Source organism: Dryas octopetala, chromosome 1, assembly GCF_963921425.1.
Source record: "Dryas octopetala chromosome 1, drDryOcto1.1, whole genome shotgun sequence".
NCBI lineage: Eukaryota > Viridiplantae > Streptophyta > Magnoliopsida > Rosales > Rosaceae > Dryas > Dryas octopetala.
Window position 1 is genome coordinate 26,538,991 of NC_141366.1, and position 27,954 is coordinate 26,566,944.

General features: G+C 40.9%; 2 pseudogenes; one reads left to right on the top strand and one right to left on the bottom strand.

Moving 5' to 3' along the window:
- LOC147299465 (uncharacterized) overlaps nt 1-12,976 on the bottom strand; it is a 35,291-nt pseudogene extending 22,315 nt beyond the window's left edge.
- LOC147299463 (uncharacterized) overlaps nt 1-23,643 on the top strand; it is a 113,135-nt pseudogene extending 89,492 nt beyond the window's left edge.
- Nucleotides 23,644-27,954: the final 4,311 nt, after the last annotated feature.

Consider the following 27,954-nt stretch of genomic DNA (forward strand, 5'->3'; position numbering starts at 1 on the left):
CCAAGAGCCCAAGTCATACAGCCATGTGCAAGCCATGCGCAAGCCATGCATCCCTAAAGCCCATCACGCCACTTGCTTGATGCAGCCAGCCCATGTTCTTTTAATTGAAACCCTAGCCCATCACGCCTACAAAGAGAAAGCCCAAGGAATCTCAGCTGAAAAAGAAGTCAAAACCCTGGAAAATAGAGCACCAATTTCGACAGCAATTCTGTAATTCTCCAGAACGAATCAGGTAGCATGCCATATATGGTTGGAAAGATACGGATGTTAGCTTCGTAGGGAATTTTACGGATTTCAATTCCGAGTTTTCTAGCTCAAGATATGGTCATTTTAGTGGAGGTAGCGCAGCAGTTCCGCGAGCTGAAAACGGAGTTACGCCCAAAAAGAGCCCAAATCAGCCCAAGGCCCATGTTTGGCCGAAAATTATAAGTCTTGGTGTGCAAGGAATGCACTTATCCCACATTGAAGAGAAAGAGAAATCTCAGCCCCACTCTCCTCTATAAATACATCTCTATAGCTCAAAGAGGGGGAGCTCTCTCTAAAATTTCAGAAACCTTAGCCTCCTTTCTCTCTCTTTCTTTTCTCACGCACCCTAGGAACCCTAGCAGCCCCCATTATTTCTCTTCCCTTGCCGCAGCCACCATCATCTCTCTTTCTTTATTTTTTTGCTGAACTGAAGGAGGAGGAAGGAGTCAAGCCGCTGCCAACTTGTGCCGCCGCCGCTGCTGCCACCTTGTGCCGCCGCTGCTGCCACCTTAGTGATGTTTTCTTTGTTTTTCTTTTGGAATTCTAGTTTTTAATTGTTTTGTTTAATTAGTTTGCTTTTCAACATGGATTGGGAATTTATTTATATTATTCTGATTTTCTTTTCTATTTTAATTATGTAGGTTTATTTATTCTATCTTGCATGTTAGTTGTAGGTTGATTATTGGATTTGCATGCTTTAACAAATCGTTTATCCGTCTCTTGGTCTGTTAGTTTGATGTTTGCACGTATTAAATTTCCACTATCTATTAGAACCCCCGTCACTAGTTGTTTGCATCCTTTGACTGGCCACCTTAGGGTAATTGCATCTAGTTTATCTGTTAGGTTTAGCTGTGAAATAGTCAAAGACACTAAACCACAAGTAACAAGAGAATAAGGGATTATTCTTGGTAGTGGGGTTGGGCGACCTCTATAAGGAAATAGTCAAAGCTTATATGTTGTGCATGTTTGACGTTCTCATAAAACTTAATGACTCATGCATGGGTAACAGCTGCCTTAGCTTGAACTAGGGAACATGTAGGTTAACTGGCTAAGGAAGGCCCAAGAAGCTCTTAGTTTATGCATTAGGAGAACAATGGCGAGAAAGTAACTAGCCAAACCTTTTTAGCTGTCAAACTTTAATATGTTGTGTTCAAATTAACTGTCATTAGCCTTGGATGGTTATTGCATGCTTATCTGATTTGAAACTGAAAACTTAACATTGCAAGATAGAATAAAGGGTGTGTGCGTGTGGTGAAGTGTGCGTGCGTTTTCATCTCTTCAAACCCCCCATTTAGTTATTTTATTGATTAATTGAATTGATTTTTTGTGTATTAACCATTCCCTGTGGGATCGACCTCGTGCTTGTACGCTTTGCTACTGATGCGATTCGTGCACTTGCGAGTATACTTGGAATGAAATAGATGTTTATTTTGTTCTAAGAAAACATTCAACAACCATGTATGCACCGAAATGACGTTTTTGTGCGTTCTTAATACGAAATGTGATTCAATAGGTATAGAACTCTAATCCTAACATGAGAAAGTGCATCTCCATGTCTTTTTTACCAACCGGAAACCTTTTGGTGTAATTTGGACAAAATTGGACAAAGTATGCACCGACATGACATTGTTTTGCGTTCTTAACACAAAATGTGGTTCAATAAGTCTAGAACGCTGATCCTAACATGAGAAAGTGCTTCCACATGTCTTTTTTTCCATTCAGGAACGTTTTGGTGCATTCAGGACGAAATTGGACCAAGTATGCACCAACATGAAGTTTTTGTGCATTCTTTACACCAAATGTGATTCAATAGGTCTAGAACTCTAATCCTAACATGAGAAAGTGCTTCCCCATGTCTTTCTTGCCAACCGGAAACCTTTTCGTGCATTTTGGACGAAATTGGACCAAGTATGCACTGACATGACGTTTTTGTGATTTCTTAACACCGAATGTGGTTCAATAGGTCTAGAACGCTAATCCTAACATGAGAAAGTGCTTCGACGTGTCTTTCTTGCCAACCAGTCACGTTTTGGTGCATTTTGGACGAAATTGGACCAAGTATACACCGAAATGATGTTTTTGTTCGTTCTTTGCAGTAAATGTGGTTCAATAGGTCTAGAGCGCTAATCCAAACATAAGAAAGTGCTTCCCAATGTCTCGCTTGCGAACCGGTGACGGTTTGATGCAATTTTGACGAAATTGGACCAATTATGCACCGAAATGACGTTTTCGTGTATTCGTATCAATAGGTCTAGAACTTTAATCCTAAAATGAGAAAGTGCTTCCCCATGTCTTTCTTTCCAAATGGGAACCTTTTGGTGCAATTTGTACGAAATTGGACACCATTTCGATGGATACTTGGTTCAATTTCATCCTAATTACACCAAAACGTTCCCGGATGGCATGACAGACAGAGGGAAGCACTTTGTTAATATAGGATTAGCGTTCTAGACCTATTGAACCACATTCGGTGTTAAGAACGCACGAAAAAGTCATTTCGGTGCATACTTTGTCTAATTTCGATCAAATTGCACTAAAACGTTCCCAGTTGGCAAGAAAGACATGGAGAAGCACTTTCTCAGGTTAGGATGAGCATTCTCAACCTATTGAACCACATTTTGTGTTAAGAACGCACAAAAACATCATTTCGGTGCATACTTGGTCCAATTTCGTCCTAATGCACCAAAATGTTCCCTGTTGGCAAGAAAAACATGGGGAAGCATCTTCTCATGTTAAGATTAGCGTTCTAGACCTATTAAACCACATTTGGTGTTAAGAACGCACGAAAATGTCATTTCGGTGCATACATGGTCCAATTTCGTCCAAAATGCACGAAAAGGTTCCCGGTTGGCAAGAAAGACATGGGGAAGCACTTTCTCATATTTGGATTAGCATTCTAGACCTTTTGAACCACATTTGGTTTTAAGAATACACAAAAATGTGATTGAGGTGTATACATGGTCCAATTCCATCCAAATTGCACCACAAGGTTTCCGGTTGGCAAGAAAGTCATGTCAAAGCACTTTATCATGTTAGAATTAGTGTTCTAGACCTATTGCACCATATTCGGTGTTATGAACCCACAAACACGTTATTTTGCTGCATAATTGGTCCAATTTCGTCCAAATTGCACCAACAGGTTTCCGGTTGGCAAGAAAGTCATGTCAAAGCACTTATTCATGTTAGAATTAGCGTTCTCGACTTGCTGAACCATATTTGGTGTTAAGAACACACATAAACGTCATTTCGGTTCATACTTGGTCCAATTTCAGCCAAATTACACCAAAACGTTCCCGGTTGGTAGAAAAAACTTGGGGAAGCACTTTCTCATGTTAGGATTAGCGTTCTAAACTTTTTGAACCACATTTGGTTTTAAGAATACACAAAAATGTCATTTAGGTGTATATTTAGTCAAATTCCGTCCAAATTGCACCAAAAGTTTTCCAGTTGGGAAGAAAGTCATGTCAAAGCACTCTCTCATGTTAGAATTAGCGTTCTAGACCTTTTTAACAGCATTTGGTGTTAAGAACGCACGAAAACGTTAATTCGGTGCATACTTGGTCGATTTTCGTTCTAATTGTACCAAAACGTTCTCGGATGGCAAGAAAAACATGTCGAAGAACTTTCTTATGTTAGGATGAGTGTTTTAGACCTATTGAAGCACATTTGGTATTATGAACCCTCAAAAACGTTATTTCGGTGCAACTTGGTCTAATTTTGTCCCAACTTGGTCCAACTTTCTAATGTTTGGATTAGCGCTCTAGAATGCAAATCCTAACGTGTGAAAGTGCTTCTTTCCCAACTTTTCAATTTCTCTTGCAGATGAAGGAGCCTTAAAGGCTTTGACTTTGAATATCCAAACCCAAGGGTTTAATATGATTCCAGGTTCCCAAAATATGGTCGTAGTTTACCGTATATACTACAAGGCAATGAATACCTTGTGTCCTGATGCTCACAACCTAGAATCCAAAGGTAAAACCACCCTGTTTCCAGCTAATCTAGGTAAAGCTAATGTAGTTGTCCCAAAGACAATTATGTGGGATGAAATATCCCTCCCAGAAAAATGGTCACTACAAAACCAAGTGCCAGCCAAACCTTTAGAGAACCAAGAAGTAGAACAAATAGTAGAGCACCAAGATGGTGATGTAGAGATTAGGTTTTCCTCTACAAGAATAGCTAGGATTGGGAGGACAAGTGTCAGCTCACATAGTGAAACCTCTAGCGCTAGAAACTCCAGTGCTAGAAGATCTTTTCAGATACCAAGAGAAACAGAGAATGAACATGATAAAATAATCCTGGGAGGTGTTACCCAAACCATAAATCAAGTCAACCAGCCTTTGGTATAGGGTAGAACCCGACAATCAGAACAAGCTGAAGCCCAACCTAGGTCACATAGTAGACCTCAATCACCCACCTTCTCTGATATAGAAGGGGATCTATATATCAATACCTTGCAGGTTGAAAACCCATTCGAAATTGAGCATGAGCTCCTAAAAAAGGAATTCATGAGCCCAAAGAACAAGGCAAAAAGGGAATGGTTTGAAGGAACTTTTAGTTCAAACCTGAAAGATGTGTTTCATAGAGCTTTTAACAAGTACATGACTGGACATAGAAGGCATATTGTTGAGTGCTCATTTTACACTACTTTATGATACTAACTCCCTAACCCAGAGTACAAGAACTCTATATTTTGTGTGTTGTTAGTTTGTTTTTGTTCTTATAGGATAAAATGAGCAAAGAAGAGAAAAGGAGCCAAAAGAACCATTTTTAGACGTTTCCTAGTCAAACTAGGAAAACGAGTAAAATCTTGGTCAAACCAGGAAAAGTGCAGAAATCCTAGTTAAATGAGGATTCCTAGTCACACTAGGAAACATCAAGTCCAGAACCATCATTGCGGAGCCAGAAATGAGAAATCCTGATTGAAACAGGAAATCCTGGTTGAACTAGGAAACCTAACCCAACTAGGGAAAGGAGTCCTAATGACACTAGGAGACCCCAGGGGCATTATGGTCATTACGAGAAGTCAAAATGGATAAGGAATCCTTTATTTACAAGAAATCCTAGTCACACTAGGAAATGTTGGTCAAAGTCAACTCTACAAAGTCAAGGTTCCAGAAGCTTCTAGAAGGTGGTGGACATCCATGGGAATAAATGGAGGGAAGAAATGAATTCGAATTCAAATGGAAATGAGGGGCAAAATGGGAAGTCAAAGTTAATGGTCAAGGGTCAACTATCACAAAGTCAACAAGTCAAATGGGTCATGGGCCTATGCAATGCCGAAATCTGAAGGGGCCATGCATGCATGCATGCGCCAGCCCAAGAGGAAGCCCATGCGCCAGCCCAAGACTAGCAGCCATGCGCAAGCCATGCAGCCCAAGTCCATTACGCCATGCAAAGAGAAAGCCCAAGGAATCCTAGCTGAAAAAGAAGTCAAAACCCTGGAAAATAGAGCACCAATTTCGACAGCAATTCTGTAATTCTCCAGAGAGAACCAGGTAGCATGCCATATATGGTTGGAAAGATACGGATGTTAGCTTCGCAGGGAATTTTACGGATTCCGATTCCGAGTTTTCTAGCTCAAGATATGGCCATTTTAGTGGAGGTAGCGCAGCAGTTCCGCGAGCTGAAAAGGGAGTTACGCCCAAAAAGAGCCCAAATCAGCCCAAGGCCCATGCTTGGCCGAAAATTATAAGTCTTGGTGTGCAAGGAATGCACTTATCCCACATTGAAGAGAAAGAGAAATCTCAGCCCCACTCTCCTCTATAAATATATCTTTATAACTCAAGGAGGGGGCTCTCTCCTCTTTAATTTTCAGAAACCCTAGCTAGCCTCCCTCTTCCTTGCCGCTCACCCCTCTTCCTTTTATTTTTCTGAAGCAAACCCTAGCAGCCACCATCTCTTTCTTTTTCTCTTGCCGCAGCCCCCATCACCTCCTTCTCTTCTCTTTATTTTTCTGCTACAGCCACCTATCTTTGTGTTCTTTTATTTTTGGGCTGAAGTGAAGAAGGAGAGGGAAGTCAAGCCGCAGCCACCAACATTCAGCCGCGCCACCTTCTTGCTGCCACCATCTTGCCGAAGCACCTCAGCCATCTTGCCGTGGAGCCCAAGGCCGAGCAGCAGCCCATCTCGCCACCACCTTGCAGCCACACCGTCCAAGGGTGGAGCCGCCTCCACCTCGTCATCCGTGGCTTGATTTCTTCTTCCCTTTCTTTTATTTTAATTGTTTTAATTATGCATTGTTTATTTATGAATTTAATTATGTGTAGCTGAATATTGGGCTAGGGCTAGGATGAAGCCCTAGCGATGCTGTTTACTCTCACTATGGATTATTGATATTTTAATTATTTACATGTTGACAAATCTTGGATCTCTGTTTAAATTGAATCTATTTGTTTCGCATCTTTGACTGATCACCTTAGGTTGCATGCATCTAGATATTTGTTGTGAAACTAAATAAGCTCGAAAGGATGATAGTTTCAATAGGCAACAAGTGGATATCCTAAGATAATATTCATGAGAAAAGGGATCATAGAGGACATAGGGTACATTAATTTGGAGCTATGCGCTATGTGTTTGTCACTCTCACAGATCGTAATGACTCTTGCATGGGTAACAGCTGCTTAGCTTAGCACTAGGGAACATGCAAGTTAACTGGCTAAGGAAGGCCCAAGAAGCTCTTAGTTTATGCACAGTAAGGGGAGTAATTGCTAAAAGTAACTAGCCAAACCTTTTAGTAGACGAACTTTGTTGACAAGTTTATATATTGATTGTTAATATCCATAGTAGAGTGAATGGTATGCTAGTAGTGGATTCTGACCCCTAGTGTTTCTTTATTATTGTTTTATCCAAATTCATTCAGTTGTTATTTTAAAGTTTTGTCATTTATCTGTTAGTTTGTCTAGTCTCAAAAACCAATCAAAACCCCCCATTTGCGTGTGTGAGTTAGAGTTGATTTAATCGAATTTAATTAAGTTAGTGATCACAACACTAGTACAATTCCCTGTGGGATCGACCTCGTATTTGTAAGCTTTGCTACTCCGCGATTCGTACACTTGCGAGTTAACCTAGAGTTGTTAAAAAGGTTTATTATAATTGCTCTAGGAAAACATACAACAAGTTTTTGGCGCCGTTGCCGGGGAATTGTTATTTGTGTTGATTGCTAGTTTAATTATCTTTAGTTAAGTCATTTTAGTTAGGTTTTATTTTCTGTTTTTATTTTTGGTTCTCACTGATTTCTCTTGTTTCTAAGGTACAATGGAAGAATCAAATTCGAAGATCACTCCTCTTTCACGCGTAGAAGGCCAAAAGGTGTTGAGTGCATACAAGGGAAGACCGAGACTCAATTGGACACCATTAAGGATGAGGCCTACTCTTGTGTCGCCGAAAGGAAGTGAATCTGAAGAAGCATACGAAGAGGAGAAATCAGAAGAGGAAGTCGAGGAGACCTTGCAGCCGAATGCATCGCAGATGAGACTACCTTTGAGTGATTATTCGTCTCCAGCGCTTCTAGCTCAACCTACATGCATTGTTTACTCTCAAGTGGAAGCTGATTTTGAACTTTCAAGTGGGACAATCAAACTTCTTCCATCATTTCATGGGTTAGAAGGAGAGGATCCCTACGTGCATATCAAGGAATTTCATGCAATATGCGAGATTGGCAAGCTGAGGGGGTTGAGCGATGATCAAAGAAAGTTAAGGTTATTTCCATTCTCTCTTAAAGATAAAGCTAAACATTGGTTGTTTTCCTTGCAGGTCGCTTCAATTACAACATGGGAGGAACTGGCATCTAAGTTTCTTCTGAGGTTCTATCCAGTTAGCAAGACTATCATCATGAGGAAGCAGATCTTAGGGTTTACACAATCAGAGGACGAAGTGTTTGATGAGAGTTGGGAAAGGTACCAAGAGCTTCTGACTTCGTGTTCACACCATAATTTTGCCCCATGGATGCAGATTGAGTACTTTTATGAGGGTCTGTTGGATCAAGATCGTAATATGGTGGATATGACATGTGGAGGAGCACTGAAAAAGAAGACTTTTGAGGAAGCATGGACACTCTTTGACACATTGGCATTGAGTTCACAGCAATGGAATAGACGGAAAAGAGTGGAAAAGAAATCAGCTATGGAAGCTGAGATGTCTGAGCTTAAGCAGATGATGCAGGTTCTGATGGCGAATCAGGAAGCTAGGCCATCACATGGAGAGGCATGTTTCGACGTTGAAAAACTTCAAGTTAGACCGAGTGTACAGTCCCCTGTTAAGCAACGAAGTACTTATTTGGAGGACATGATTGCCGCACTAGCTCAGAGTACAACTTCGATATCTAATGATACCAAGTCATTCATGAACAAAACTGAGGAGCAGTTGAATGTCACAGCTAAAGCTATTTCAAGTTTAGAAGCCCAATTGGAACAAGTGACTTTAACTTTGGACAAAGTGGTAAAGGGTGCTCCAATTCAGGATAAGGCTGAAGCAATGTTGTATGTTTTCCTAGAGCAAATTAAATAACCTTTTCTGAGCTCTAGGTTAACTCGCAAGTGCACGAATCGCGGAGTAGCAAAGCTTACAAATATGAGGTCGATCCCACAGGGAATTGTACTAGTGTTATGATCACTAACTTAATTAAATTCAATTAAATCAACTCTAACTCACACACGCAAATGGGGGGTTTTGATTGGTTTTTGAGACTAGAAAAACTAACAGATAAATGACAAAACTTTAAAATAACAACTGAATGAATTTGGATAAAACAATAATAAAGAAACACTAGGGGTCAGAATCCACCACTAGCATATCATTCACTCTACTGTGGATATTAACAATCAATAGATAAACATGTTGACAAAGTTCGTCTACTAAAAGGTTTGGCTAGTCACTTTTAGCAATTACTCCCCTTACTGTGCATAAACTAAGAGCTTCTTGGGCCTTCCTTAGCCAGTTAACTTGCATGTTCCCTAGTTCTAAGCTAAGGCAGCTGTTACCCATGCAAGAGTCGTTACGATCTGTGAGAGTGACAAACACATAGCGCATGGCTCCAAATTAATGTACTGTATGTCATCTATGATCTCTTTTCTCATGAATATTATCTTAGGATACCCACTTGTTGCCTATTGAAACTATCATCCTTTCGAGCTTATTTAGTTTCACAACATATATCTAGATGCATGCAACCTAAGGTGATCAGTCAAAGATGCGAAACAAATAGATTCAATTTAAACAGAGATCCAAGATTTGTCAACATATAAACAATCAAAATATTAATAATCCATAGTAAAAGTGAACAGCAATGCTAGGGCTTCATCCTAGCCCTAGCCCAATATTCAGCTACACATAATTAAATTCACAAATAAATAATGCATGATTAAAATAATGAAAATAAAAGAAAGGGAGAGAGATCAAGCCGGGGCAGCAAGGTGGAGGTGCGGCTGCAATGGTGGTGCGTAATGGGGCTGCTCGGCCTTGGGCTCCACGGCGAAGAGGCTGAGGTGCTCGGCAAGGTGGCAGCAAGATGGTGATGGCGTGGCTGCTGGAGGTGGCTGCGGCTTGGTGGCGCAACTTGGTGGTGGTGGCTGCGGCTTCACTTGATCCTCCTTCTTCAGTTCAGCACAAAATAAAAGTAAGCACACAAGAAAAGGTGGCTGCTAGGTTCGGCCACAAAAGAAAAGAAGAAGAATAAAAAGGAAGGGAGAGAAGGTGGCTGCGGCACAAGAAAAATAAAGAAAGAGATGGTGGCTGCTAGGGTTTGCTTCAGAAAAATAAAAGAAAGAGAAGGAGGCTAGCTAGGGTTTCTGAAAATTAAAGAGGAGAGAAGAGAACTTCAGAACCGAACCCCTTTTCTGATTTTTAGAGATATATTTATAGAGGGAAGTGGGGCTGAGATTTCTCTTTCTCTTCAATGTGGGATAAGTGCATTCCTTGCACACCAAGACTTATAATTTTCGGCCAAGCATGGGCCTTGGGCTGATTTGGGCTCTTTTTGGGCGTAACTCCTTTTTCAGCTCGCGGAACTGCTGCGCTACCTCCACTAAAATGGCCATATCTTGAGCTAGAAAACTCGGAATCGAAATCCGTAAAATTCCCTGCGAAGCTAACATCCGTATCTTTCCAACCATATATGGCATGCTACCTGATTCATTCTGGAGACGTACAGAATTGCTGTCGAAATTGGTGCTCTGTTTTCCAGGGTTTTGACTTCTTTTTTCGGCTAGGATTCCTTGGGAGGCAAGAACAAGAAAGTGCAGCAGCAGCTAGGGTTAGGAGAGCATTGGGCTTGCGGCAAGGGCTTTGGCTTTGGGCTTAAGGGCCACACGCCAGCCCCCCTAGGGTTTCACTTCATGGCTGCCACCTTCAAGCTTGCGCATTGGGCTTCATCTTGGGCTGGTGCATGCATGCATGCATGGCCCCTCAGATTTCGGCATTTGCATAGGCCCATGGCCCATTTGACTTGTTGACTTTTCATAGTTGACCCTTGACCATTTGAATTCGAATTCATTTCTTCCCTCCATTTATTCCCATGGATGTTCACCACCTTCTAGAAGCTTCAGGAACCTTGACTTTGTGGAGTTGACTTTGACCAACATTTCCTAGTGCAACTAGGATTTCTTGTAAATGAGGGATTCTTTATCCATTTCGACTTCTCGTAATGACCATATTGCCCATGGGGTCTCCTAGTGTCATTAGGACTCTTTTCCCTAGTTGGGTTAGGTTTCCTAGTTCAACCAGGATTTCCTGTTTCAATCAGGATTTCTCATTTCTGGCTCCGCAATGATGGTTCTGGACTTGATGTTTCCTAGTGTGACTAGGAATCCTCATTCGACTAGGATTTCGGCCCCTTTCCTGGTTTGACCAGGATTTCTCCACTTTTCCTAGTTTGACTAGGAAACGTCTAAAAATGGCTCTTTTGGCTCCTTTTCACTTCTTTGCTCATTTTATCCTATAAAAACAAAAACAAACTAACAACACACAAAATATCGAGTTCTTGCACTCTGAGTTAGGGAGTTAGTATCATAAAATAGTGTAAAATGAGCACTCAACACACCCCCAAACTTAGATTTTGCTAGTACTCGAGCAAAAAGAACAAAGAAAAGACTCAAGACAGACTCAAAACATCCCAACACATGACTTCATAAGTACAGCCATAAATAGCATAGTCAAGCAAGATACATATAGAATTTATTCCTCAATCTCTAATAATGCTTCAATTAACATACCTTACCCTCCATGAAATATATAGACCATCCTTGACACAAACTCAAGTGGTTAGACAAACTAGACTAAATCAGCATACACAAAATAGATTCAACTTCAATTCTCACTAAGGCATACTCTCAACAATAAAACGCTCAGATATTGGGTCAATACGTGCACTCAAGTATATGTGAGAGATGATATGATAAATAAATACAAAAAGCTCACATATTAATCATGAAAGACAGGCACCATGAACAAAAATACTGATCTCAATAGAAGGAATTAAAATACTTGGAACAGAATCAATAACCATAAGCTTCCCTTTTATCTAGACTCCACATAATGAACTACAATTCTCCCAAGATCAAGTAGGGCTTTAATAAGGGTTGTAATGGAGGCTTAGGTTAGGATAGGGTATTGAAATGAAACGGATAACAAAGGGCTACAGACTATGGATTTGCACCAAACAATAATGGAGGCATTCCTTCATAATTTTGCACTCATAGCTCGAATTCGAACACCTTTCCACTTCCATCTTTTGAAATCGTCCCTTCCCTTTGATTTTTGATTCTTGATTGATTGATTTTTTTTTTTTTTTTTTTTTTGGTGGAAAGGGAACGACAAACACTCTTAAGCACAATTCATTCTCTTCCAAGCTATGCACACACATTTCTTTTTAACCTCACAGCTTCATTAGCTCAATGCAAATCCATCAGTAAGATAAACAGGTTGAGGAGTGAAACTCCCCCAAACTTAGGGTTTGGTATAAGGGTGAACAAAGAAAAGGTCATTAGGCTCAAAATGTTTGACTAGGGTTATAACACAGGGTAGGCTTTAGGCTATGGGTTAAAAACAAACAAGGCCTAATATCATCTCCTAAGATTCATGTAGTTATATCCATGCTTTGAATAGAATAAGAGAGAAGTTCTAGCTTTTTGATTCACAATTATATTCCAAGTACTTAATCAAAAGAAAGAATAATGAGATCACAACGACTTTATATGACAAGAAAATATCAGAGTAACGTTAACACTCAAGAATTGAAGTACAGGGCTCAAGAGCTCACTTAGGTTATACAAGTCTACTCTATTAAGTATATGCATCTCTAAGCATGCAAGTCATCACTTAAGCTCATGAAAACAAGGCCACAAGTCCATAGAGTTGTAAAGCATGTTACGAAACAATACTAGATAAAGAAGAATACATACTATATATACAAGCTAGACATGCTCAAAATAACCATACATACTGAAATCAATTAGTTGGGGACTAAAAACAACAAAATAAACAAAAAGACTCAAAATTTTTTTTTTTTTTTCAAAAATGCAATGCATTCCCCACCCCCAAACTTAAAAGAAACATTGTCCTCAATGTTTAAATGAAAGACAGATGTAATGCACATTATAATGAACGGAGGAAGGGAAAAACAATAAATAAAACAAAACTACTGAACTGAGCAAAGAGAGGGTGAAAACGTACCTTGGCTGATGTGAAAATGCTCGCCCATGCACATGTACAAAATCACCTCCTCGTCGTCATCCATCCCTTGGGTTGCCTCCCAAGAAGCGCTAAGTTTCACGTCTTCAGCCAGACCTAGTCTTGTACTAGAAATCAATTTTCTCTTGGTTCAGCTCAAAATCAGGTTCAAGGAAAGGTTTCACACGATGACCATTGACCTTAAATATGTTCCCATTCTTCGGATTCTTGATTTCAACTGTACCATAGGGAAACACTCTAATCACCTCATAAGGTCCGGTCCATCTCGAACGCAACTTGCCTGGGAAGAGACGTAATCTTGTATCATATAACAACACCTTCCCTCCGACGAAGAATTCTCTTGGACGTAGCTTCTTATCATGGTACCTCTTGGTCCTTTCCTTGTACAACTTAGCATTCTCATATGCGAAATGTCGTATTTCTTCCAGCTCACTAAGTTGCAACTTCCTTTTCTCACCAGCGGCATGAATATCAAAATTGAACTTCTTAATCGCCCAATATGCCTTATGCTCAAGCTCAACTGGTAAATGGCAAGCTTTCCCATAGATTAATCGAAACGAAGACATTCCAATGGGTGTCTTGTAAGCGGTGCGATAAGCCCATAATGCATCATTAAGCTTGGTAGACCAATCCTTCCTATTGGCGAGCACTGTTCTTTCCAAAATGAACTTGATCTCACGATTCGATATTTCCACTTGCCCACTCGTCTGAGGATGATAGGGAGTAGCCACTTTATGCCTTATTCCATACTTCTTCATCACGGCCTCAAACAGCTTGTTGCAAAAATGCGACCCCCCATCACTAATGATTGCTCTCGGGGTACCAAATCGGGCAAAGATATTGGTCTTAAGGAAATTCAAGACCACTCGAGCATCATTAGTCCTACAAGCGACAGCTTCCACCCACTTAGACACATAATCAACTCCTACCAGAATGTACTCGTATCCAAAAGAAGATGGAAATGGCCCCATGAAATCTATACCCCAAACATCAAAGATCTCAACTTCCAACATAAAGTTCAGCGGCATTTGATCACGAGCAGAAATATTTCCCATCTTCTGACATCTATCGCATGTGAGGTAAAACTGATGACAGTCATGAAAAATAGTAGGCCAAAAGAAACCTGCTTGAAGAATCTTGTAAGCAGTCTTAGTTCCTCCTCCATGGCCTCCACACTCTTTAGAATGGCACATCTCAATGACATTCCTCTGCTCCATTTCCGGTACACATCGTCTTATCAACTGATCTGACCCATATTTGAACAAATAAGGATCATCCCACACATACTGTCTGACATCATGCAAAAACTTCTTCCTTTGGTAGTGTGTCAGATCATTGGGCAACACTCCACTCGCTAAATAATTCGCTATGTCAGCATACCATGGAGTAGTCAAAATGGCGAAAAGCTGCTCGTCCGGGAATGACTCTCGTAACGGTAGTGTGTCCTCTTCAGACTGATCCTCATTGACGAGTCTACTCAAATGGTCTGCTACCACATTCTCACACCCTTTCTTGTCCTTGATCTCAATATCAAATTCCTGTAGCAACAGAGTCCATCTAATCAACCTCGGCTTGGCGTCTTTCTTATTCAGCAGATACTTGAGAGCTGCATGATCCGTGTAGATAATGATCTTAGACCCAATCAAATAACTTCTAAATTTCTCCAAGGCAAAGATCACAGCAAGCAACTCCTTCTCTGTAGTAGAATAGTTCAACTGCGCATCATTCAGAGTCCTGCTTGCATAATAGATCACATGTGGCAGCTTATCAACTCTCTGACCCAAAACTGCTCCAACAGCATAGTCACTTGCATCACACATGAGCTCAAACGGCAGGTTCCAATCGGGTGGCATAATGATCGGAGCGGAGGTGAGTAGCTTCTTCAACTTGTTAAATGCAACCAAGCAATCCTCATCAAACTCGAAATTCACCTCTTTTTGCAATAAGGTGCACAAAGGCCTAGAAATCTTAGAAAAGTCCTTAATGAACCTCCTATAGAACCCAGCATGGCCTAGGAAACTTCTTACTTCCTTAACACTCGATGGAGGTGGCAATCTTTGTATCACATCAATCTTAGCTTTGTCAACTTGTATGCCCTCCTTCGAAATCACATGACCCAATACTATCCCTTGTTGAACCATGAAGTGACATTTCTCCCAATTAAGCACTAGATTGGCTTCTTGACATCTTTTCAGAACTAAAGACAAGTTATCCAGACATGCATCAAAAGACGAACCAAAAACAGAAAAATCATCCATAAATACCTCAATGATTCGTTCCACCATATCCGAGAAAATAGACATCATGCATCTCTGAAATGTTGCGGCCGCATTGCACAATCCGAATGGCATCCTCCTATAAGCAAACGTACCAAATGGACATGTGAAAGTGGTCTTCTCTTGATCCTCGGGTGCAATAGCAATCTGATTGTACCCACTGTACCCATCCAAAAAGCAATAGTAACTATGGCCAGCCAACCTTTCTAACATCTGGTCAATAAATGGCAAAGGAAAATGATCCTTTCTTGTCGCGGTGTTCAGCTTCCGATAGTCAATACAAACACGCCAACCGGTTTGCGTCCTCTGGGGAACCAACTCATTATGCTCATTCTTCACCACAGTAATACCACTTTTCTTTGGCACTACTTGAACAGGACTAACCCACTTCGAATCACTGATAGGATAAATAATACCAACATCCAACAATTTGATTACCTCATTACGCACAACTTCCTTCAGAGTTGGATTCAGTCTTCTTTGAGCATCACGAGTAGGCCTAGATTCCTCCTCAAGTAAAATTCTATGCATACACACTGTGGGTGAGATCCCCTTGATATCGGCTATGGTCCATCCCAATGCTAACCGATTTTCCTTCAGAATTCTCAAGAGTCTTTCTTCCTCGCTTGCACTCAAATTAGCTGCAATAATCACAGGCAAGGTCTCATTTTCTCCCAAAAATGCATATTTCAAATGCTCTGGTAACGGTTTCAGCTCCAACTTAGGTGCTTGCTCAATAGAAGGAAGCGTCTTTTGATTAGTAGACACTAACATTTCAAACTGGTTGAACCACTTATTTCTGAGAGGTCGGGTGCCTTCCAAACGTGTAGGAGTTGTTTCCACGTTTTCATCTAATTCACTGGACTCTGGTGTTCCCAAAGCAACCTCCAATGTATCTTCTGCAAGGCTAGTTTCGCACACTTCCTCAACCAATGGGTCCAAACTATCAATCCTCAAGCAATCATCCTCCTCCTTTGGATATTTCATTGAACCAAAAACATCAAACTCAACTGTTTCACCAAGAACAGACATTGTCAACTTCCCATTACTCACATCAATCTTGGTGTTCGCTGTGGCCATGAACGGTCTTCCCAATATGATCGGTAGCTCATTCCCTCTAATTGGGGTGTCCTCCATTTCAAGAATGATAAAATCAGCGGGCATGATCAAATCTGCAACCCGGACCAGCACATCTTCAACCACACCTTTTGGAACCTTAACTGAACGATCTGCCAATTGAAGAGTAACACTAGTAGGTTTAAGATCTCCTATGCCCAACTGTGCGAAAACTGAATACGGCATCAAATTAATACTTGCTCCCAAATCCAGCAATGCCTTCTCAAACTTGTGATCCCCAACCAAACATGGGATCGTAAAACTGCCAGGGTCTTTCAACTTTGGTGGCAGCTTCCTTTGCAAAACCGCACTGACTTCTTCACTCAAACACACCTGCTCATGCTCTTTGAATTTCCTCTTGTGTGTGCACAATTCCTTCAAAAACTTGGCATACTTAGGAATCTGCTGAATAGCATCAAGCAAAGGAATGTTGATTTCCACCTTCTTAAACATCTCTAAAATTTCCTTGGCTTGCTCATCCTTATTCTGCTTCCATTGACGTTGAGGGAAAGGTAATGGAGCTCTTGGAATAGAGGAAGTAATCTCGGCCTTCTTGCTAGCACGCGTAGCAATGTGCTTTTCTTGCTTCTTTCTTTCCTCCTCTTCCTCATCCTTAACCTTAACTTTATCCCTCTTATACTTTTCCACTTGTTCAGGATCTAGCACCTCAACTTCATCCTTATTGCCTGGATTATCACCTTGAGTAGTGCCCACTTTGTTGTCAATCACTTTCCCACTTCTCAAAGTAGTGATTGCTTCGGCCTTATCCTGAATTGGTGCACCCTTTACCACTTTGTCCAAGGTCAAAGTCACTTGTTCCAATTGGGCTTCCAAATTCGAGATAGTTTTAGCTGTGACACTCAACTGCTCCTCAGTCTTATTCATAAACGTCTTAGTATCATTAGACATCGAAGCTGTACTCTGGGCTAATGTAGCCATCATGTCCTCCAAATAAGTACTTCGTTGCTTAACAGGGGACTGTACACTCGGTCTAACTTGAACTTTTTCAACCTCAAAACATGACTCTCCATGTGATGGCCTAGCTTCCTGATTTGCCATCAGAACCTGCATCATCTGCTTAAGCTCAGACATCTCAGCTTCCATAGCTGATTTCTTTTCCACTCTTTTCCGTCTATTCCACTGCTGTGAACTCAATGCCAATGTGTCAAAGAGTGTCCATGCTTCCTCAAAAGTCTTCTTTTTCAGTGCTCCTCCACATGTCATATCCACCATATTACGATCTTGATCCAACAGACCCTCATAAAAGTACTCAATCTGCATCCATGGGGCAAAATTATGGTGTGGACACGAAGTCAGAAGCTCTTGGTACCTTTCCCAACTCTCATGAAACACTTCGTCCTCTGATTGTGTAAACCCTAAGATCTGCTTCCTCATGATGATAGTCTTGCTAACTGGATAGAACCTCAACAGAAACTTAGATGCCAGTTCTTCCCATGTTTTAATAGAAGCGACCTGCAAGGAAAACAACCAATGTTTAGCTTTATCTTTAAGAGAGAATGGAAATAACCTTAACTTCTTTTGATCATCGCTCAATCCCCTCAGCTTGCCAATCTCGCATATCGCATGAAATTCCTTAAGATGTACGTAGGGATCTTCTCCTTCTAACCCATGAAATGATGGAAGAAGTTTGATTGTCCCACTTGAAAGTTCAAAATCAGCTTCCACTTGAGAGTAAACAATGCACGTAGGTTGAGCTAGAAGCGTTGGAGACGAATAATCACTCAAAGGTATTCTCATTTGAGATGCATTCGGCTGCAAGGTCTCCTCGGCCTCCTCTTCTGATTTCTCTTCTTCATATGCTTCTTCAGATTCACTCCCTTTCGGCGACACAAGAGTCGACCTCATCCTTAATGGTGTCCAATTGAGTCTCGATCTTCCCTTGTACGCACTCAACACCTTTTGGCCTTCTACACGTGAAAGAGGAGTGATCTTCGAATTTGATTCCTTCATTGTACCTTAGAAACAAGAGAAATCAGTGAGAACCAAAAATAAAAACAGAAAATAAAACCTAACTAAAATGACTTAACTAAAGTTAATTAAGCTAGCAACCAACACAAATAACAATTCCCCGGCAACGGCGCCAAAAACTTGTTGTATGTTGTCCTAGAGCAAATTAAATAACCTTTTCTGAGCTCTAGGTTAACTTGCAAGTGCACGAATCGCGGAGTAGCAAAGCTTACAAATACGAGGTCGATCCCACAGGGAATTGTACTAGTGTTATGATCACTAACTTAATTAAATTCAATTAAATCAACTCTAACTCACACACGCAAATGGGGGGTTTTGATTGGTTTTTGAGACTATAAAAACTAACAGATAAATGACAAAACTTTAAAATAACAACTGAATGAATTTGGATAAAACAATAATAAAGAAACACTAGGGGTCAGAATCCACCACTAGCATATCATTCACTCTACTATGGATATTAACAATCAATAGATAAACATGTTGACAAAGTTCGTCTACTAAAAGGTTTGGCTAGTCACTTTTAGCAATTACTCCCCTTACTGTGCATAAACTAAGAGCTTCTTGGGCCTTCCTTAGCCAGTTAACTTGCATGTTCCCTAGTTCTAAGCTAAGGCAGCTGTTACCCATGCAAGAGTCGTTACGATCTGTGAGAGTGACAAACACATAGCGCATGGCTCCAAATTAATGTACTGTTTGTCATCTATGATCTCTTTTCTCATGAATATTATCTTAGGATACCCATTTGTTGCCTATTGAAACTATCATCCTTTCGAGCTTATTTAGTTTCACAACATATATCTAGATGCATGCAACCTAAGGTGATCAGTCAAAGATGCGAAACAAATAGATTCAATTTAAACAGAGATCCAAGATTTGTGAACATATAAACAATCAAAATATTAATAATCCATAGTAAAAGTGAACAGCAATGCTAGGGCTTCATCCTAGCCCTAGCCCAATATTCAGCTACACATAATTAAATTCACAAATAAATAATGCATGATTAAAATAATGAAAATAAAAGAAAGGGAGAGAGATCAAGCCGGGGCAGCAAGGTGGAGGTGCGGCTGCAATGGTGGTGCGTAATGGGGCTGCTCGGCCTTGGGCTCCACGGCGAGGAGGCTGAGGTGCTCGGCAAGGTGGCAGCAAGGTGGTGATGGCGTGGCTGCTGGAGGTGGCTGCGGCTTGGTGGCGCAACTTGGTGGTGGTGGCTGCGGCTTCACTTGATCCTCCTTCTTCAGTTCAGCACAAAATAAAAGAAAGCACACAAGAAAAGGTGGCTGCTAGGTTCGGCCACAAAAGAAAAGAAGAAGAATAAAAAGGAAGGGAGAGAAGGTGGCTGCGGCACAAGAAAAATAAAGAAAGAGATGGTGGCTGCTAGGGTTTGCTTCAGAAAAATAAAAGAAAGAGAAGGAGGCTAGCTAGGGTTTCTGAAAATTAAAGAGGAGAGAAGAGAACTTCAGAACCGAACCCCTTTTCTGATTTTTAGAGATATATTTATAGAGGGAAGTGGGGCTGAGATTTCTCTTTCTCTTCAATGTGGGATAAGTGCATTCCTTGCACACCAAGGCTTATAATTTTCGGCCAAGCATGGGCCTTGGGCTGATTTGGGCTCTTTTTGGGCGTAACTCCTTTTTCAGCTCGCGGAACTGCTGCGCTACCTCCACTAAAATGGCCATATCTTGAGCTAGAAAACTCGGAATCGAAATCCGTAAAATTCCCTGCGAAGCTAACATCCGTATCTTTCCAACCATATATGTCATGCTACCTGATTCATTCTGGAGACGTACAGAATTGCTGTCGAAATTGGTGCTCTGTTTTCCAGGGTTTTGACTTCTTTTTTCAGCTAGGATTCCTTGGGAGGCAAGAACAAGAAAGTGCAGCAGCAGCTAGGGTTAGGAGAGCATTGGGCTTGCGGCAAGGGCTTTGGCTTTGGGCTTAAGGGCCACACGCCAGCCCCCCTAGGGTTTCACTTCATGGCTGCCACCTTCAAGCTTGCGCATTGGGCTTCATCTTGGGCTGGTGCATGCATGCATGCATGGCCCCTCAGATTTCGGCATTTGCATAGGCCCATGGCCCATTTGACTTGTTGACTTTTCATAGTTGACCCTTGACCATTTGAATTCGAATTCATTTCTTCCCTCCATTTATTCCCATGGATGTTCACCACCTTCTAGAAGCTTCAGGAACCTTGACTTTGTGGAGTTGACTTTGACCAACATTTCCTAGTGCAACTAGGATTTCTTGTAAATGAGGGATTCTTTATCCATTTCGACTTCTCGTAATGACCATATTGCCCCTGGGGTCTCCTAGTGTCATTAGGACTCCTTTCCCTAGTTGGGTTAGGTTTCCTAGTTCAACCAGGATTTCCTGTTTCAATCAGGATTTCTCATTTCTGGCTCCGCAATGATGGTTCTGGACTTGATGTTTCCTAGTGTGACTAGGAATCCTCATTCGACTAGGATTTCGGCCCCTTTCCTGGTTTGACCAGGATTTCTCCACTTTTCCTAGTTTGACTAGGAAACATCTAAAAATGGCTCTTTTGGCTCCTTTTCACTTCTTTGCTCATTTTATCCTATATAAAAAAAAAACAAACTAACAACACACAAAATATCGAGTTCTTGCACTCTGAGTTAGGGAGTTAGTATCATAAAATAGTGTAAAATGAGCACTCAACAAGCAATCACTACTTTGAGAAGTGGGAAAGTGATTGACAACAAAGTGGGCACTACTCAAGAGGATAATCCAAGTAATGAGGATGAAGTTGAGATGCTAGATCCTGAACAAGTGGAAAAGTACAAGAGGGATAAAGTTAAGGTTAAGGATGAGGAAGAGGAGGAAAGAAAGAAACAAGAAAAGCACATTGCTACGCATGCTAGCAAGAAGGCCGAGATTACTTCCTCTATTCCAAGAGCTCCATTACCTTTCCCTCAACGTCAATGGAAGCAGAATAAGGATGAGCAAGCCAAGGAAATTTTAGAGATGTTTAAGAAAGTGGAAATCAACATTCCTTTGCTTGATGCTATTCAGTAGATTCCTAAGTATGCTAAGTTTTTGAAGGAATTGTGCACACACAAGAGGAAATTCAAAGAGCATGAGCAGGTGTGTTTGAGTGAAGAAGTTAGTGCGGTTTTGCAAAGGAAGCTGCCACCAAAGTTGAAAGACCCTGGCAGTTTTACGATCCCATGTTTGGTTGGGGATCACAAGTTTGAGAAGGCATTGCTGGATTTGGGAGCAAGTATTAATTTGATGCCGTATTCAGTTTTCGCACAGTTGGGCATAGGAGACCTTAAACCTACTAGTGTTACTCTTCAATTGGCAGATCGTTCAGTAAAGGTTCTGAAAGGTGTGGTTGAAGATGTGCTGGTTCGGGTTGCAGATTTGATCATGCCCGCTGATTTTATCATTCTTGAAATGGAAGATACCCCCCATTAGAGATAATGAGCTACCGATCATATTGGGAAGACCGTTCATGGCCACGGCGAACACCAAGATTGATGTGAGTAATGGGAAGTTGACAATGTCTGTACTTGGTGAAACAGTTGAGTTTGATGTTTTTGGTGCAATGAGGTATCCAAAGGAGGAGGATGATTGCTTGAGGATTGATAGTTTGGACCCATTGGTTGAGGAAGTGTGCGAAACTAGCCTTGCAGAAGATACATTGGAGGTTGCTTTGGGAACACCAGAGTCCAGTGAATTAGATGAAATCGTGGAAACAACTCCTACACGTTTGGAAGGCACCCGACCTCTCAGAAATAAGTGGTTCAACCAGTTTGAAATGTTAGTGCCTACGAATCAAAAGACGCTCCCTTCTATTGAGCAAGCACCTAAATTGGAGCTGAAACCGTTACCGGAGCACTTGAAATATGCATTTTTGGGAAAGAATGAGACCTTGCCTGTGATTATTGCAGCTAATTTGAGTGCAAGCGAGGAAGAAAGACTCTTGAGAATTCTGAAGGAAAATCGGTTAGCATTGGGGTGGACCATAGCCGATATCAAGGGAATCTGACCCACAGTATGTATGCATAGAATTTTACTTGAGGAGGAATCTAGGCCTACTCGTGATGCCCAAAGAAGACTGAATCCAACTCTGAAGGAAGTTGTGCGTAATGAGGTAATCAAATTGTTGGATGTTGGTATTATTTATCCTATCAGTGATTCGAAGTGGGTTAGTCCTGTTCAAGTGGTGCCGAAGAAAAGTGGTATTACCGTGGTGAAGAATGAGCATAATGAGTTGGTTCCCCAAAGGACGCAAACCGGTTGGCGTGTGTGTATTGACTATCGGAAGCTTAACACCGCAACAAGGAAGGATCATTTTCCTTTGCCATTCATTGACCAGATGTTGGAAAGGTTGGCCGGCCATAGTCACTATTGCTTTTTGGATGGGTACAGTGGGTACAATCAGATTGCTATTGCACCCGAGGATCAAGAGAAGACCACTTTCACATGTCCATTTGGTACATTTGCTTATAGGAGGATGCCATTCGGATTGTACAATGCGCCTGCAACGTTTCAGAGATGCATGATGTCTATTTTCTCTGACATGGTGGAAAGAATCATTGAGGTATTTATGGATGATTTTTCTGTTTTTGGTTCGTCTTTTGATGCATGCCTGGATAACTTGTCTTTAGTTCTGAAAAGATGTCAAGAAGCCAATCTAGTGCTTAATTGGGAGAAATGTCACTTCATGGTTCAACAAGGGATAGTATTGGGTCATGTGATTTCAAAGGAGGGCATACAAGTTGATAAGGCCAAGATTGATGTGATTCAGAGATTGCCGCCTCCATCGAGTGTTAAAGAAGTAAGAAGTTTTCTAGGCCATGCTGGGTTTTATAGGAGGTTCATTAAGGACTTTTCCAAGATCTCCAGGCCTTTGTGCACCTTATTGCAAAAAGAGGTGAATTTCGAGTTTAATGAGGATTGCTTGGTTGCATTTAACAAGTTGAAGAAGCTACTCACTTCTGCCCCAATCATTATGCCACCCGATTGGAACTTGCCGTTTGAGCTTATGTGTGATGCAAGTGACTATGCTGTTGGAGCTGTTTTGGGTCAGAGAGTTGATAAGCTGCCACATGTGATCTATTATGCAAGCAGGACCCTGAATGATGCACAGTTGAACTATTCTACTACAGAGAAGGAGTTGCTTGCTGTGATCTTTGCCTTGGAGAAATTTAGAAGTTATTTGATTGGGTCTAAGATCATCATCTACACGGATCATGCCGCTCTCAAGTATCTGCTGAATAAGAAAGACGCCAAGCCGAGGTTGATTAGATGGACTCTATTGCTACAGGAATTTGATATTGAGATCAAGGACAAGAAAAGGGTGTGAGAATGTGGTAGCAGACCATTTGAGTAGACTTGTCAATGAGGATCAGTCTGAAGAGGACACACTACCGTTACGAGAGTCATTCCCGGACGAGCAGCTTTTCGCCATTTTGACTACTCCATGGTATGCTGACATAGCGAATTATTTAGCGAGTGGAGTGTTGCCCAATGATCTGACACACTACCAAAGGAAGAAGTTTTTACATGATGTCAGACAGTATGTGTGGGATGATCCTTATTTGTTCAAATATGGGTCAGATCAGTTGATAAGACGATGTGTACCGGAAATGGAGCAGAGGAATGTCATTGAGATGTGCCATTCTAAAGAATGTGGAGGCCATGGTGGAGGAACTAAGACCGCTTACAAGATTCTTCAGGCAGGTTTCTTTTGGCCCACTATTTTTCATGACTGTCATCAGTTTTACCTCACATGCGATAGATGTCAGAAGATGGGAAATATTTCTGCTCGTGATCAGATGCCGCTGAACTTTATGTTGGAAGTTGAGATCTTTGATGTTTGGGGTATAGATTTCATGGGGCCATTTCCATCTTCTTTTGGATACGAGTACATTCTGGTTGGAGTTGATTATGTGTCTAAGTGGGTGGAAGCTGTCGCTTGTAGGACTAATGATGCTCGAGTGGTCTTGAATTTCCTTAAGACCAATATCTTTGCCCGATTTGGTACCCCGAGAGCAATCATTAGTGATGGGGGGTCGCATTTTTGCAACAAGCTGTTTGAGGCCGTGATGAAGAAATATGGAATAAGGCATAAAGTGGCCACTCCCTATCATCCGCAGACGAGTGGACAAGTGGAAATTTCGAATCGTGAGATCAAGTTCATTTTGGAAAGAACGGTACTCGCCAATAGGAAGGATTGGTCTACCAAGCTTAATGATGCATTATGGGCTTATCGCACCGCTTACAAGACACCCATTGGAATGTCTCCGTTTCGACTGATATATGGGAAAGCTTGTCATTTACCAGTTGAGCTTGAGCATAAGGCATATTGGGCGATTAAGAAGTTCAATTTTGATATTCATGCCGCTGGTGAGAAAAGGAAGTTGCAACTTAGTGAGCTGGAGGAAATACGACATTTCGCATATGAGAATGCTAAGTTGTACAAGGAAAGGACCAAGAGGTACCATGATAAGAAGCTACGCCCAAGAGAATTCTTTGTTGGAGGGAAGGTGTTATTATATGATACAAGATTACGTCTCTTCCCAGGCAAGTTGCGTTCAAGATGGACCGGACCTTATGAGGTGATTAGAGTGTTTCCTTATGGTACAGTTGAAATCAAGAATCCGAAGAATGGGAACATATTTAAGGTCAATGGTCATCGTGTGAAACCTTTCCTTGAACCTAATTTTGAGCTGAACCAAGAAAAAATTGATTTCTAGTACAAGACTAGGTCTGGCTGAAGACGTGAAACTTAGCGCTTCTTGGGAGGCAACCCAAGGGATGGATGACGACGAGGAGGTGATTTTGTACATATGCGTGGGCAAGCCATTTTCACATCAGCCAAGGTACGTTTTCACCCTCTCTTTGCTCAGTTCAGTAGTTTTGTTTTATTTGTTGTTTTTCCCTTCCTCTTTTCATTACATTGTGCATTACATTTGTCATTCATTTAAACATTGAGGACAATGTTTCTTTTAAGTTTGGGGGTGGGGAATGCAACGCATTTTTCGTTTTTAGTGTGTTAAAAAAAAAAAAAATTTTACTTTTGTTATAAATTAAGCGTATCAAACCCACATTAAAATGCATCTGTTCTTAAGATTTCATTCACCGTAGTGATGGATTCGAATCTTTAGAAGCATGCAACAGTGTTTTTGAGTCTTTTTGTTTGTTTTAAGTCTTGAGTCCCCAACTAATTGATTTCATTATGTATGGTTATTTTGAGCATGTCTAGCTTGTATATATAGTATGTATTCTTCTTTATCTAGTATTGTTTCGTAACATGCTTTACAACTCTATGGACTTGTGGCCTTGTTTTCATGAGCTTAAGTGATGACTTGCATGTCTAGAGATGCATATACTTAATAGAGTAGACTTGTATGACCTAAGTGAGCTTTTGAGCCATGTACTTCAATTCTTGAGTGTTAACATTACTCTAATATTTTCTTGTCATATAAAGTCGTTGTGATCTCATTATTCTTTCTTTTGATTAAGTACTTGGAATATAATTGTGAATCAAAGAGCTAGAACTTCTCTCTTATTCTATACAAAGCATGAATATAACTACATAAATCTTAGGAGATGATATTAGGCCTTGTTTGTTTTTAACCCATAGCCTAAAGTCTACCCTATGTTATAACCCTAGTCAAACATTTTGAGCCTAATGACCTTTTCTTTGTTTACCCTTATACCAAACCCTAAGTTTGGGGGAGTTTCACTCCTCTACCCGTTTACCTTACCTATGAATTTGCATGGAGTTGGTGATAATGTGAGGTTGAAAAGAAATGTCTATGCGTAGCTTGATGTAAAAGGAAAATGAATTGTGCTTAAGAGTGTTTGTCGTTCCCTTTCACAAAAAAAAAAAAAAAAAAAAAAAAAAAATCAAGAATCAAAAATCAAAAGGAAGGGACGATTTCAAAAGATGGAAGTGGAAAGGTGTTCGAATTTGAGCTATGAGTACAAATTATGCAAAGAATGCCTCTATTGATTTCCTTGTGCAAATCCATAGTATGTAGCCCTTTGTTCTCCCTTTCATTTCAATACCTTATCCTAACCTAAGCCTCCATTACAACCCACATAAAAGTCCTATTTGATCTTGGGAGAAATGTGGTTCATTATGTGGAGTCTAGATAAAAGGGAAGCTTATGGTTATTGATTCTGTTCCAAGTATTTTAATTTCTTGAGATCAGTGTTTTTGTTTCATTGTGCCTTTCCTTCATGATTAATATGTGAGCTTTTTGTATTTGTTTATCATATCATCTCTCACATATACTTGAGTACACGTGTTAACCCAATCTCTGAGCGTTTTATTGTTGAGAGTATGCCTTAGTGAGAATTGGAGTTGAATCTATTTTGTGTATGCTGATTTGGTCTTGTTTGTCTAACACTTGAGTTTGTGTCAAGGATGGTCTATACACTTCATGGAGGGTAAGGTATGTTAATTGAAGCATTATTAGAGATTGAGGAATAAATTCTATATGTATCTTGCTTAACTATGCTATTTATGGCTGTACTTATGAAGTCATGTGTTGGGATGTTTTGAGTCTGTCTTGAGTCTTTTCTTTGTTCTTTTTGCTCGAGGACTAGCAAAATCTAAGTTTGGGGGTGTGTTGAGTGCTCATTTTACACTACTTTATGATACTAACTCCCTAACCCAGAGTGCAAGAACTCGATATTTTGTGTGTTGTTAGTTTGTTTTTGTTCTTATAGGATAAAATGAGCAAAGAAGAGAAAAGGAGCCAAAAGAACCATTTTTAGACGTTTCCTAGTCAAACTAGGAAAACGAGTAAAATCCTGGTCAAACCAGGAAAAGTGCAGAAATCCTAGTTAAATGAGGATTCCTAGTCACACTAGGAAACATCAAGTCCAGAACCATCATTGCGGAGCCAGAAATGAGAAATCCTGATTGAAACAGGAAATCCTGGTTGAACTAGGAAACCAAACCCAACTAGGGAAAGGAATCCTAATGACACTAGGAGACCCCAGGGGCATTATGGTCATTACGAGAAGTCGAAATGGATAAGGAATCCTTCATTTACAAGAAATCCTAGTCACACTAGGAAATGTTGGTCAAAGTCAACTCTACAAAGTCAAAGTTCCAGAAGCTTCTAGAAGGTGGTGGACATCCATGGGAATAAATGGAGGGAAGAAATGAATTCGAATTCAAATGGAAATGAGGGGCAAAATGGGAAGTCAAAGTTAATGGTCAAGGGTCAACTATGACAAAGTCAACAAGTCAAATGGGTCATGGGCCTATGCAATGCCGAAATCTGAAGGGGCCATGCATGCATGCATGCGCCAGCCTAAGAGGAAGCCCAATGCGCCAGCCCAAGACTAGCAGCCATGCGCAAGCCATGCAGCCCAAGTCCATCACGCCATGCAAAGAGAAAGCCCAAGGAATCCTAGCTGAAAAAGAAGTCAAAACCCTGGAAAATAGAGCACCAATTTCGATAGCAATTTTGTAATTCTCCAGAGAGAACCAGGTAGCATGCCATATATGGTTGGAAAGATACGGATGTTAGCTTCGCAGGGAATTTTACGGATTCCAATTCCGAGTTTTCTAGCTCAAGATATGGCCATTTTAGTGGAGGTAGCGCAGCAGTTCCGCAAGCTGAAAAGGGAGTTACGCCCAAAAAGAGCCCAA